This window comes from Ipomoea nil, unplaced genomic scaffold, assembly GCF_001879475.1.
Source record: "Ipomoea nil cultivar Tokyo-kokei standard unplaced genomic scaffold, Asagao_1.1 scaffold0642, whole genome shotgun sequence".
Classification (NCBI taxonomy): domain Eukaryota; kingdom Viridiplantae; phylum Streptophyta; class Magnoliopsida; order Solanales; family Convolvulaceae; genus Ipomoea; species Ipomoea nil.
In genome coordinates, this window is record NW_017617070.1 from 5,811,104 (window position 1) to 5,826,127 (window position 15,024).

The following is a 15,024-nucleotide window of genomic DNA, read 5'->3' on the forward strand; positions in this document are numbered from 1 at the left end:
AGATCACTCAGTTTGTGTGATGGCACCAGATTACTCATCCATCGATTAGCATATCATATTTTGGAACCAAAGATTATGAGTGACAATCATGCAGGAAGGTTGGTTTTGATTCCGCGGATGTCGTTGACACAATCGAATACTAAACTACAGTTTAAGTTCTAAATGAGACAATTTCTCTTATTAATGATTTCGTATGCTATGACTATCAATAAAACTCAAGGTCGACTTTAAAGCTTGTTGGTATGTTTTTGAAGAATTCAATTTTTAATCATGGACAACTTTATGTGGCTTTGTCATGCGTCATTAGTCCTAAATGACTTAAAATTTTTCTTTGCAGCAATTAAAAAGGTTGATTTTGATTCCCCGGATGTCGTTGACACAATCGAATACTACCATTTAAGTTCATAATGAGACCATTTTCCATATTAATGATTTTATGTGCTATGACTATCAATAAAACTCGAGGTCAAACTTTAAAGCTTGTTGGTATGTTTTTGAAGAATCCAATTTTTAATCATGAACAACTTTACGTGGCTTTGTCATGTGTTAGTAATCCTAAAGGACTTAAAGGACTAAAAAAAAGAATTAATTACCAAAATGGTCATAATAATAATTAATAAGCATAATAATACTCAAATGATAAGTAAAGTAATTAAAATCTTAATAATAATAAAATTATTATAATTATAATTATAAAACTAATAAGTTAATCAGCTAATATAATACGGAGGAATTAATTTCACTTTTGGTCCCACGACTTTTGAGTTCGTATCACTTTTGGTGCACAACTTTAAATTTTTTCAATTTTGGTGCCTAACTTTGTTATTTTTATCAGTTTTGGTCCTTCCAGCCAAACTAACGGTAAAATATTTCCGGATTTTATATTTTAGGGGCTAAATCGTCATACCATGAAAAGATCTTCAATATTTAAACAAAAGAAAAATCATATTAAGAGGAAAAGAAGAGTTTGCCAATGGTCGAAACTATAAATCCCATAGATCTGTCTAGTTTATGCTCGTCTTCCTTATTCTCATCGATCAAACACCTATAGATATGATTTTACAGTGATTTTGTTTAGATATTGAAGATGTTTCCTTGGGATGACAATTTTACCCCTAAAAATATAAAATCCAGCAATATTTTGCTGTCAATTTGGCCGAAAGGACCAAAACTGATAAAAATAACAAAATTAGGCATCAAAATTAAAAAATTGTAAAGTTGTGCACCAAAAGTGTTAGAACATCAAAAGTCGTGGGACCAAAAGTGAAATTATTAATAATTCTAATACGGAGTAATAATAATAATTATTAGACGTGCACGCGGCCGTGAGCCTTGATATTATTTCAAGAACAGTTAATCCATTCTCTCTCTCCTATATTCTCTCTACAAAGGATCTTCGACTCTCTCACCGGTCGAAGATCCAGCGGCTCTTTCATCCGTCTTCGCTGCTCCTTCATCACCTCCTTCATCGGTCTTCGCTGCTCCTTCATCCGTTTCGTTCGTCGTCCTCGATCGCTCCTAAATCAGTCATCCGTCTTCGCTCATCCTTTTTCCGTCTTCGCTCCTCCTTTTTCCGTCTTCGCTCGTCGTCCTCGATCGAATCACCGGTCTTCGTCCGTTTGAGGTAGTGAGGATTTCGTTTTCATTATTCGATTCTGATAATTAAGTATTAAATTTCGTGAACTTTAAATTCTGATAATCAGCCAGGTCGCTCCATCATCGTCTTCGCTCGTCGTCCTTGATCGCTCCTTCAGTCATCCGTCTTCGCTGCTCCTTCCTCCGTCTTCGCTCGTCGTCCTCGATCGAATCACCGGTCTTCGTCCGTCAGAATTTGAGGTAGTGAGGATTTCGTTTTCATTATTTGTGTATTTGAAATTTCGATTCTGATAATTAAGTATTAAATCTCGTGAACTTTAAATTCTGATAATCAGCCAGGTCGCTCCATCATCGTCTTCGCTCGTCGTCCTTGATCGCTCCTTCAGTCATCCGTCTTCGCTGCTCCTTCCTCCGTCTTCGCTCGTCGTCCTCGATCGAATCACCGGTCTTCGTCCGTCAGAATTTGAGGTAGTGAGGATTTCGTTTTCATTATTTGTGTATTTGAAATTTCGATTCTGATAATTAAGTATTAAATCTCGTGAACTTTAAATTCTGATAATCAGCCAGGTCGCTCCATCATCGTCTTCGCTCGTCGTCCTTGATCGCTCCTTCAGTCATCCGTCTTCGCTGCTCCTTCCTCCGTCTTCGCTCGTCGTCCTCGATCGAATCACCGGTCTTCGTCCGTCAGAATTTGAGGTAGTGAGGATTTCGTTTTCATTATTAGTGTATTTGAAATTTCGATTCTGATAATTAAGTATTAAATCTCGTGAACTTTAAATTCTGATAATCAGCCAGGTCGCTCCATCATCGTCTTCGCTCGTCGTCCTTGATCGCTCCTTCAGTCATCCGTCTTCGCTGCTCCTTCCTCCGTCTTCGCTCGTCGTCCTCGATCGAATCACCGGTCTTCGTCCGTCAGAATTTGAGGTAGTGAGGATTTCGTTTTCATTATTTGTGTATTTGAAATTTCGATTCTGATAATTAAGTATTAAATCTCGTGAACTTTAAATTCTGATAATCAGCCAGGTCGCTCCATCATCGTCTTCGCTCGTCGTCCTTGATCGCTCCTTCAGTCATCCGTCTTCGCTGCTCCTTCCTCCGTCTTCGCTCGTCGTCCTCGATCGAATCACCGGTCTTCGTCCGTCAGAATTTGAGGTAGTGAGGATTTCGTTTTCATTATTTGTGTATTTGAAATTTCGATTCTGATAATTAAGTATTAAATCTCGTGAACTTTAAATTCTGATAATCAGCCAGGTCGCTCCATCATCGTCTTCGCTCGTCGTCCTTGATCGCTCCTTCAGTCATCCGTCTTCGCTGCTCCTTCCTCCGTCTTCGCTCGTCGTCCTCGATCGAATCACCGGTCTTCGTCCGTCAGAAATTGAGGTAGTGAGGATTTCGTTTTCATTATTTGTGTATTTGAAATTTCGATTCTGATAATTAAGTATTAAATCTCGTGAACTTTAAATTCTGATAATCAGCCAGGTCGCTCCATCATCGTCTTCGCTCGTCGTCCTTGATCGCTCCTTCAGTCATCCGTCTTCGCTGCTCCTTCCTCCGTCTTCGCTCGTCGTCCTCGATCGAATCACCGGTCTTCGTCCGTCAGAATTTGAGGTAGTGAGGATTTCGTTTTCATTATTTGTGTATTTGAAATTTCGATTCTGATAATTAAGTATTAAATCTCGTGAACTTTAAATTCTGATAATCAGCCAGGTCGCTCCATCATCGTCTTCGCTCGTCGTCCTTGATCGCTCCTTCAGTCATCCGTCTTCGCTGCTCCTTCCCCCGTCTTCGCTCGTCGTCCTCGATCGAATCACCGGTCTTCGTCCGTCAGAATTTGAGGTAGTGAGGATTTCGTTTTCATTATTTGTGTATTTGAAATTTCGATTCTGATAATTAAGTATTAAATCTCGTGAACTTTAAATTCTGATAATCAGCCAGGTCGCTCCATCATCGTCTTCGCTCGTCGTCCTTGATCGCTCCTTCAGTCATCCGTCTTCGCTGCTCCTTCCTCCGTCTTCGCTCGTCGTCCTCGATCGAATCACCGGTCTTCGTCCGTCAGAATTTGAGGTAGTGAGGATTTCGTTTTCATTATTTGTGTATTTGAAATTTCGATTCTGATAATTAAGTATTAAATCTCGTGAACTTTAAATTCTGATAATCAGCCAGGTCGCTCCATCATCGTCTTCGCTCGTCGTCCTTGATCGCTCCTTCAGTCATCCGTCTTCGCTGCTCCTTCCTCCGTCTTCGCTCGTCGTCCTCGATCGAATCACCGGTCTTCGTCCGTCAGAATTTGAGGTAGTGAGGATTTCGTTTTCATTATTTGTGTATTTGAAATTTCGATTCTGATAATTAAGTATTAAATCTCGTGAACTTTAAATTCTGATAATCAGCCAGGTCGCTCCATCATCGTCTTCGCTCGTCGTCCTTGATCGTTCCTTCAGTCATCCGTCTTCGCTGCTCCTTCCTCCGTCTTCGCTTGTCGTCCTCGATCGAATCACCGGTCTTCGTCCGTCAGAATTTGAGGTAGTGAGGATTTCGTTTTCATTATTTGTGTATTTGAAATTTCGATTCTGATAATTAAGTATTAAATCTCGTGAACTTTAAATTCTGATAATCAGCCAGGTCGCTCCATCATCGTCTTCGCTCGTCGTCCTTGATCGCTCCTTCAGTCATCCGTCTTCGCTGCTCCTTCCCCCGTCTTCGCTCGTCGTCCTCGATCGAATCACCGGTCTTCGTCCGTCAGAATTTGAGGTAGTGAGGATTTCGTTTTCATTATTTGTGTATTTGAAATTTCGATTCTGATAATTAAGTATTAAATCTCGTGAACTTTAAATTCTGATAATCAGCCAGGTCGCTCCATCATCGTCTTCGCTCGTCGTCCTTGATCGCTCCTTCAGTCATCCGTCTTCGCTGCTCCTTCCTCCGTCTTCGCTCGTCGTCCTCGATCGAATCACCGGTCTTCGTCCGTCAGAATTTGAGGTAGTGAGGATTTCGTTTTCATTATTTGTGTATTTGAAATTTCGATTCTGATAATTAAGTATTAAATCTCGTGAACTTTAAATTCTGATAATCAGCCAGGTCGCTCCATCATCGTCTTCGCTCGTCGTCCTTGATCGCTCCTTCAGTCATCCGTCTTCGCTCGTCGTCCTCGATCGAATCACCGGTCTTCGTCCGTCAGAATTTGAGGTAGTGAGGATTTCGTTTTCATTATTTGTGTATTTGAAATTTCGATTCTGATAATTAAGTATTAAATCTCGTGAACTTTAAATTCTGATAATCAGCCAGGTCGCTCCATCATCGTCTTCGCTCGTCGTCCTTGATCGCTCCTTCAGTCATAATTGTCGAGTAGAATACATATAAACTCCTATCATATTACACATAATCTTAACATAATACATAATATACATAAACTCTTAACTTAATACACATAAATTCTTAACATAATATATATGAACTCTTAACATAATACACATAAACTCTTAACATAATATACATAAACTCTTAGGCGCACAATGCATTGTGCACCCTGGTGCACAATATAATTTGCCGCTTAAAAAAGTGAACTAAAGTAACGGACTAAAAGAGTTTAAATCCATGCACTACTGTAACTAAAGTTTATGTATAAGTCCAACTTAATAAGGAACTAATATAATTTCATCCCAGTATATATTGCTAATGGCATAATCAAATTGCATAATCTATATATATATATATATATATATATATATATATATATATATATATATATATATATATATATATATATATATATATATATATATATATATATAACTAGTTTTTTTACGCGCTTTGCGCGAATGAGATAATGCCCAATGATTATTTTTAAATAAGTATTTCAAAGTATATTAACGCAATATTATATCGGAGATGTTCATGCATATGTAAATAAATATTGAATTTGTTTATTTAAATCGGTAATTCAAAATATATAAATGCAAGATAGTATTTATTGAATTTTTTAATCTATATTTGGTAGTGGTAGTTTTCCCCTACATGTTTCATGCATTGTGAGATGTGTGTCGTAGGTTATCATGTGAAAGTATTGCACAAAATATTAATATTTATTATATTTGTATAAAATACTTGGTAAATAAATATATATAATGTATTTTGTATTATAACTTTGATATTTAATTACAAGATAATGTAAAAAGAAGACAAAGGACAATGCAGTGAATATAATAAATTAATAAATTTGAAGGTAATGAATCTTTGAATTGTAGAAAATAAAGATAATATAACTAATGAAATTATATCCATTTTTAAATTTTTTATAACGAATAATTTTTTTTTTAAAATAAAGGCATTATAGACATCTAATTCTAAATTAATTAAATGCATATGTATTATTTTTTGTTGTAGCTACTACTTTATTTAGTTTAAGAGAAATAAAGTGGGCAAATTATGCTATGGAACCGTGTCCACCTTGCAAGGTGGACATGCATATCAGAGATGTTCATGCATATGTAAATAAATATTGAATTTGTTTATTTAAATCGGTAATTCAAAATATATAAATGCAAGATAATATTTATTGAATTTTCTAATTGATATTTGGTAGTGGTAGTTTTTCCCTACATGTTTCATGCATTGTGAGATGTGTGTCGTAGGTTATCATGTGAAAGTATTGAACAAAATATTAATATTTATTATATTTGTATAAAATACTTGGTAAATAAATATATATAATGTATTTTGTATTATAACTTTGATATTTAATTACAAGATAATGTAGAAAGAAGACAATGGACAATGCAGTGAATATAATAAATTGATAAATCTGAAGGTAATGAATCTTTGAATTGTAGAAAATAAAGATAATATAACTAATGAAATTATATCTATTTTTAAAATTTTTTATAATGAATAATTTTTTTAAAAAAAATAAAGGCATTATAGACATCTAATTCTAAATTAATTAAATGCATATGTATTATTTTTTGTTGTAGCTACTACTTTATTTAGTTTAAGAGCAATAAAGTGGGCAAATTATGCTATGGAACCGTGTCCACCTTGCAAGGTGGACATGCATATCAGAGATGTTCATGCATATGTAAATAAATATTGAATTTGTTTATTTAAATCGGTAATTCAAAATATATAAATGCAAGATAATATTTATTGAATTTTCTAATTGATATTTGGTAGTGGTAGTTTTTCCCTACATGTTTCATGCATTGTGAGATGTGTGTCGTAGGTTATCATGTGAATGTATTGAACAAAATATTAATATTTATTATATTTGTATAAAATACTTGGTAAATAAATATATATAATGTATTTTGTATTATAACTTTGATATTTAATTACAAGATAATGTAGAAAGAAGACAATGGACAATGCAGTGAATATAATAAATTGATAAATTTGAAGGTAATGAATCTTTGAATTGTAGAAAATAAAGATAATATAACTAATGAAATTATATCTATTTTTAAAATTTTTTATAATGAATAATTTTTTTTTTAAAATAAAGGCATTATAGACAATGGACAATGCAGTGAATATAATAAATTGATAAATTTGAAGGTAATGAATCTTTGAATTGTAGAAAATAAAGATAATATAACTAATGAAATTATATCTATTTTTAAAATTTTTTATAATGAATAATTTTTTTTTTTTAAAATAAAGGCATTATAGACATCTAATTCTAAATTAATTAAATGCATATGTATTATTTTTTGTTGTAGCTACTACTTTATTTAGTTTAATAAGAGTAATAAAGTGGCGTATATACTTTTCATCAACAATAATGCAATCATTAATTTTTTTAAAAAAATAAATACATACAAAAAATATTAATGCAAAAGTATAATTGAAATATTAAGTTTTTTTCTGATCTAAATAATCAAAAGAATATCAAGTTTTTTTTCTGATCAAATGGTTTTTAAAGTTCTTAATTTATAATCTTTGATGCTTAACTTTGATATTATGTATTTAGTCAGACTAATTATTTGAACAAAGTTTATGTTAAATTTTATATTATATATATTTTAAATATATTTTAACATATTCGTAGTATATGTTTAACAATTATGCCAACTCTAATTGGGATGTGGTTCGAAACTAAGACTTTTCTTATAGAAATTAATGTGTAAGTTAAAATAATAAATACTTAACGGAATATTCCGTTACTAAAGTTTATGCTAACGGAATTTAGGTTATTTAAGGGAAGAAAATAATATAATAGATGGTAAATAAGGAAAACCAATAAAAAATACTAAAATAAAAATAATATGAACCATTCATTTTAAGAAACAATAGTATAATATGAACCATTTATTTTAAGAAACAATAGGACTGACATTTTTTTTGTTCCAGTTAAGGGCCTAACATTATTGGCTCTTATTAGAATTGTATATTGTATGTATGTATGTATGTATGTATATATATATATATATATATATATATATATATATATATATATATATATATATATATATATATATATATATATATATATATATATATATTGTATGTAGATAGAAAGTAAAACCCTCCTAGCCAAATTTTCCCCCCAAAACTTAGGGACAATTATGTAAATTTATAAATATTCTGTGTGTGAAGTTTATGGAAAGAATATTATGGTAATCTATATATAATTAATAATTAAATTCATAAATATTTCTGTGAAGTTTAGTTGTAATTGTTAGGGTATGCATATGGAAATTATATATACACGTACTCCTTTTAATGGTAAGGAATACTCCGTCAGAATTATAATTAATAATAATAATAATAATAATAATAATAATAATAATAATAATATTTAAAGTTATTATTATTATTATTATTATTATTATTATTATTATTATTATTATTATTATTATTATTATTATTATTATTATTATTATTATTATTATTATTATTATTATTATTATTATTATTATTATTATTATTATTATTATTATTATTATTATTATTATTATTATTATTATTATTATTATTAGTTTGCAATTGTAGCTTAAAGTGTTTTTAGTGCCGAAGGATCCAACGGATTGGGCGTTGATGGAGACCCGGGTAACATTGACTACAAAGCTGATTTCTTAATTTTCCGACAGCAAGGAAGGACCGGTGTTTTCCTTATCAGAAATCAAACTCTTCTTCTCCTCACAGGCAACGAAGCGCTTTGCCGAACCAGAAATTGATTTTTTTTCATATGATGCGTTTGAATTTATTTGTGTTCATCTATCTCTAAATCTTGGGTTTGTTCACTATTGCACATGTAGGTCCAAACATACATTAAAGATATTATTTAGTATCCCATGTGTAATTAATGTATAAACAATGTTGTAGAATATAATGGTACTCTCATATCATAATACATACTCCAGTTTGAAGTAGTATCCCGATTTCCTACAAATAAAAATCGATGATTAGGAAAATGAAGGTGATAGTATTCAAAAAAAAAAAAATGAAGGTGAATATGGTTTTTATTATAGATGAAAAATAATAATACTAATAATAATCAGTAAAAAAGTTAGCAGTAAAATAGAAAAATAAAAAAAATCCTTAATTCATGGAAAATGGAAAAGAAAATGAAATTCACTGATTAATTAGTACTAATAATAATCAGTAAAAAAAGTTAACACTAAAATAAGAAAATAAAAAAAGAATACGCAATTCACTGAAAATGGAAAAGTAAATAGAATTCACTGATTAATTAATACTAATAATAATAATAAGTAAAATAGGAAAATAAAAAAAGGATCCTTAATTCATTGAAAATGAAAAAGGAAAGGCAAGATTGTGCAAAAAATAAAAATAAAAAAGTCATAATAACGATACCAGTAGAAAAGGAAAATAATAATAAAAATTACTAATTTTTTTGAAAGCTATTGGCTCTATTACATTGTAGTATCTGTTCATATACTCTCTCAACATACTAAAACACAAAGAACCAATAACACCTCCACTGAGGCTCGAACTCATAATCTTTCAAATGAAAGTCCAACCTGGATACCATTAGACCACATAATCCTGGTAATAAAAATTACTAATTAATAATAATAAGGATATAAAATTAAATTAATAATAATAATAATAATAATAATAATAATATTAATATTAATGAAAATAAAATCCTCCTATATAGTTTCCATTTTGAAGTAGTTTCCTGATTTCCTACAATTAAAATGGATGATTAGGAAAATGAAGATGATAGTATTCAAAAAAAAAAAAATGAAGGTGAATATGGATTTGATTATAGATGAAATAATATATGATTATGCTGAGGCATGAAAATAATTATTTTTTGTAATTAAGTAATTTTTATTTTAGCATATCTTACTATTTACTATAAAGTCTATATACTGTAACATGTTTTTCTATTTTATGTAAAAATCATATAATGTAATTGAATTTTTATTATTAATATATACATTTATATAATTTCTATAGTTTATCTATACTCTTATTAAAAACAAAATACTCCTTCCTTGCATTCTCACCGAAAGAATAGAAAAGGCAAAAAGTTACTAATTAATAATACTATAATAATAATCAGTAAAAAAGTTAGCAGTAAAATAGGAAAATAAAAAAGATCCTCAATTCACCAGGACTATGTGGTCTAATGGTATCCGGGTTGGACTTCCATTTGAAAGATTGTGAGTTCGAGCCTCAGTGGAGGCATTATTGGCTCTATGTGTTTCAGTAGGTCAGTAGGTTGAGAAAGTATATGGACAGATACTACAATGTAATAGAGCTAGTAGCATTCACAAAAAAAAAGATCCTCAATTCAAAAAATGGAATTCATTAATTAATTAATACTAATAATAATTAGTAAAAAAGTTAGGAGTAAAAATAAGAAAATAAAAAAATTCGTAATTCACTAAAAATAGAAAAGGAAACAGAATTCAATGATTAATTAATACTAATAACAATAGAAAAATAAAAAAGAATCCTTAATTCATTGAAAATGAAAAAGGAAATGCAAGATTGTGGAGAAAAAAAATGTCATAATAAGGATACAAGTAAAAAAGGAAAATCATATCAAAAATTACTAATTAATAATAATAAGGACATTGAATTAAATTAATAATAATAATAATGTATACTATTAATAAAAATAAAATCCTCCTATGTAGTTTCCAGTTTGATGTGGTATCCTGATTTTCTACAAATTAAAATGGATTATTAGAAAATGAAGATGAATAGATGATAGTATTTAAAAAAAAAAAATCAAGGTGAATATGGATTTGATTATAGATGAAAATAACATGTGATTGTGTTGAGTCATGAAAGAAAATTATTATTTTTTTAATTAGGTAATTTTTATTTTAGCATATCTTCATATTTACTATAAAGTCTATATATTGTTACATGTTTTTCAATTTTATGTAAAAATCATATAATGCAATTGAATTTTTATTATTAAGATATATATTTATAAAATTTCTATAGTCTATCTATACTCTTATTAAAAACAAAATCCTCCTTCTTTGCATTCCTGCCCAAAGAATAAAGAAAGAAAAAAGTTACTAATTAATAATACAAATAATAATCAGTAAAAAAGTTAGTAGTAAAATAGAAAAAAAAAAGATCCTTAATTCACGAAATATGAAATTCACTGATTAATTAATACTAATAATAATCAATAAAAAAGTTAGCAGTAAAACATGAAAATAAAAAAGAATCTGTAATTCACTGAAAATAGTAAAGAAAGCGAAATTCACTGATTAATTAAAACTAATAATAATCAATAAAATAGGAAAAATAAAAAATGATCCTTAATTAATTGAAAATAGAAAAGGAAATGCAAGATTGCCAAACAAAAAAAAAAGGGGGGGACCATAATAATGATACCAGTAACAAAGGAAAATCCTATAAAAAATTCTAATTAATAATAATAAGGATATGGAATTAAATTAATAATAATAATAATAATAACAATAATAATAATAATAATAATGTATACTATTAATAAAAATAAAATCCTCCAATGTAGTTTCCAATTTAATGTGGTATCCTGATTTCCTACAAATTAAAATGGATGATTAGGAATATGAAGATGATAGTCTATATATAATAATAGTAATAATAATAATAATAATAATAATAATAATAATAATAATAATAACAACAACAACAACAACAACAACAACAACAACAATAATAATAATAATAAAATCCTCCTATGTAGTTGCCAATTTGAAAAGGTATATATCCTTATTTCCCACAAATTAAAATGAATGATTAGGAAAATGAAGATGATAGTATTCAAAAAAAAAAAAAATGAAGGTGAATATGGATTTGATGAGAAAATTTCAATTTTGGTCCAGTGACTATTGGAGTTGTGTTAATTGCAACACTTGACTTTCAAAAATATTAATTTAGTACATTGACTATGCAATTTTTATCAATTTTGGTCACACCGGCCAAATGTGACCGGAAAATTTAAAATTAACAATTAGTCTTAAATGGGAGGGACAAAATCGTCATTTCATGTGACTTTCTTCTTCTTCCATTCCTTGCATCGGCCGGTCTAGAAATTGCAGCGCCATTTCCGGATGACCAAAATAGGACGATGACTTCTTCCTTGCACCATTTCCGTCCAAAGGTGCGCCCTTCTGCGTTGCATTCTCGCCCGCCGTGCCACCCTACCTTGATCAGTCCCGGGAACTCAAGCAACTGTGGTGGAACGTCAAATTTTTGGTGATCAAGCCGCAAAGCCCGGCTCTATTATTGTTCGCCAGCGGGGCACCAAGTTCCATCCAGGGAAGAATGTTGGACTTGGCAAGGATCACACAATCTTTTCCTTGATTGATGGACTGGTCAAATTTGAGAAGTTTGGCCCAATTTGACGTTCCACCACAAATTTGACGTCCCGCTGGCGAACAATAATAGAGCCGGGCTTTGCAGCTTGATCACCAAAAATTTGACGTTCCACCACAGTTGCTTGAGTTCCCGGGACTGATCAAGGTAGGGTGGCACGGCGGGCGAGAATGCAACGCAGAAGGGCGCACCTTTGGACGGAAATGGTGCAAGGAAGAAGTCATCGTCCTATTTTGGTCATCCGGAAATGGCGCTGCAATTTCTAGACCGGCCGATGCAAGGAATGGAAGAAAAGAAAGTCACATGAAATGACGATTTTGTCCCTCCCATTTAAGACTAATTGTTAATTTTAAATTTTCCGGTCACATTTGGCCGGTGTGACCAAAATTGATAAAAATTGCATAGTCAATGTACTAAATTAATATTTTTGAAAGTCAAGTGTTGCAATTAACACAACTCCAATAGTCAGTGGATCAAAATTGGAATTTTCTCTGGATTTGATTATAGATGAAAATAACATGTGATTATGTTGAGGCATGAAAGAAAATCATTTTTTTTTAATTAGGTAATTTTTATTTTAACATATCTTACTATTTACCATAAAGTCTGTATACTGTAACATGTTTTTCTATTTTATGTAAAAATCATATAATGTAACTGAATTTTTATTATTAAGATATATATTTATAAAATTTCTATAGTCTATCTATACTCTTATTAAAAACAAATCCCCCTTTCTTGCATTCCTGCCCAAAGAATAGAAAAGGAAAAAAGTTACTAATTAATAATAATAATAGTAATCAATAAAAAAAGCTAGCAGTAAAATATGTAAATAAAAAAAGATTCTTAATTCGCGAAAAATGAAAAAGAAAATGAAATTCACTAATTAATTAATACTAATAATAATCAGTAAAAAAGTTAGTTGTAAAATAAGAAATAAAAAAGAATCCGTAATTCACTAAAAATAGAAAAGGAAACGGAATTCACTGATTAATTAATACTAATAAAAATTAGTAAAATAGGAAAATAAAAAGAGATACTTAATTAATAGAAAATGAAAACGGAAAGGCAAGATTGTGCAAACAAAAAAAAAAACAAGAAGAAGAAGAAGAAGAAGAAGAAGAAAGGGTCATAATAAGAATACCAGTAAAAAAGGAAAATTCTATAAAAAATTACTAATTAATAATAATAATAAGGATGTGGAAGTAAATTAATAATAATAATAATAATAATAATAATAATAATAATAATAATAATAATAATAATAATAATGTATATTATTAATAAAAATAAATCCTCCTATGTAGTTTCTAGTTTGATGTGATATTCTGATTTTCTAAAAATTAAAATGGATGATTAGGAAAATGAAGATGATAGTATCAAAAAAAAAAGGTGAATATGGATTTGATTATAGATGAAAATAATATGTGATTGTGTTGAGGCATGAAAGAAAATCATTTTTTTTAATTGGGTAATTTTTATTTTAGCATATTTTGGTTGGAGGGATTTAAATTTCATTCCCACTTAATTCACACCTAATTCCAAAGGCCATTAAATTCCGTAGTTTGGTTGGAGGGAATTGCAATTCCCCCATTTTCATGGAATTAAAATCCCATGTCCCCCCTTGGGATTTTAATTCCTAGGAAAAAAAGATAATGATGAGTCAAAATTACCCATTCCTTTTTTAGCCTAAAATTAATGTCTAACAACGATAATGGACATTTTTTTTTTACTTTATACTACTTATTCCCTTTCAATTCCTATGTATACCAAACATTGGAATTGAAATTCCTAGTAATTCTATTCCTGTCAACCAAACACTGGAATTTAAATTCTCACTTTATTTCCAGTAATTCAACTCCCATGGAATTACAATTCCTTTCCCACATAATTCCCCCGCTCCAACCAAACGCCCTGTTAGGGAATAATATGTAGTAATTAAGGTGATTATTGTTAATTAAGCTAATTAGTGTGTAGTATTTTATTTATATATAAAAGTTATACTCATACATAATGTATATGTATATGGAATGCCGTGTATTAAGTGGGCAGAAAGTAAATAATTGGAAGCTTTTACCTTTCTTAATATCTCTTACTATTTTATAATTTCAATACTAAACTCTTTTGATCTCATCTATTGTGTATAAATACACCTTATATGACCATAGCCAACTCATCAATTTCACAGTCCCAACTAAAGTTAATTATTTCATTGACTTTTGCTAATTATTTTGTGATCTTCCACAGTTGAGGTTGATACGTGATTTGCATGGATGAGGTTTTCATTATCTTAGTTTCTTTTTTCTTTCTTTCTTTTTGGGTTTTGTTTTGTTTTTCGTTTTTTTTTTATTTTTATTTTTAAACAAGAAAAGTGATTCGTAAGAAAAAAATGTTGATATATTCTTTTTTTATTTTTTTATTTTTTTATTTTTGTGGAGAAGATACAGATCTATAAAGATTGACCGGGAAGCAATAGAGTTCCTTGCTCATCAAATGGATAAAGTTTGGAGAGGGAGGGATTCTGTGTATATTTAAACAGATACAAAGGGAAGAAAAATGATGAAGTACTGTGGCTTAGTTTGAATAAAGTATTATTTTGATTTTATTCTTCATCTGACTTTTCTTGATATAAAA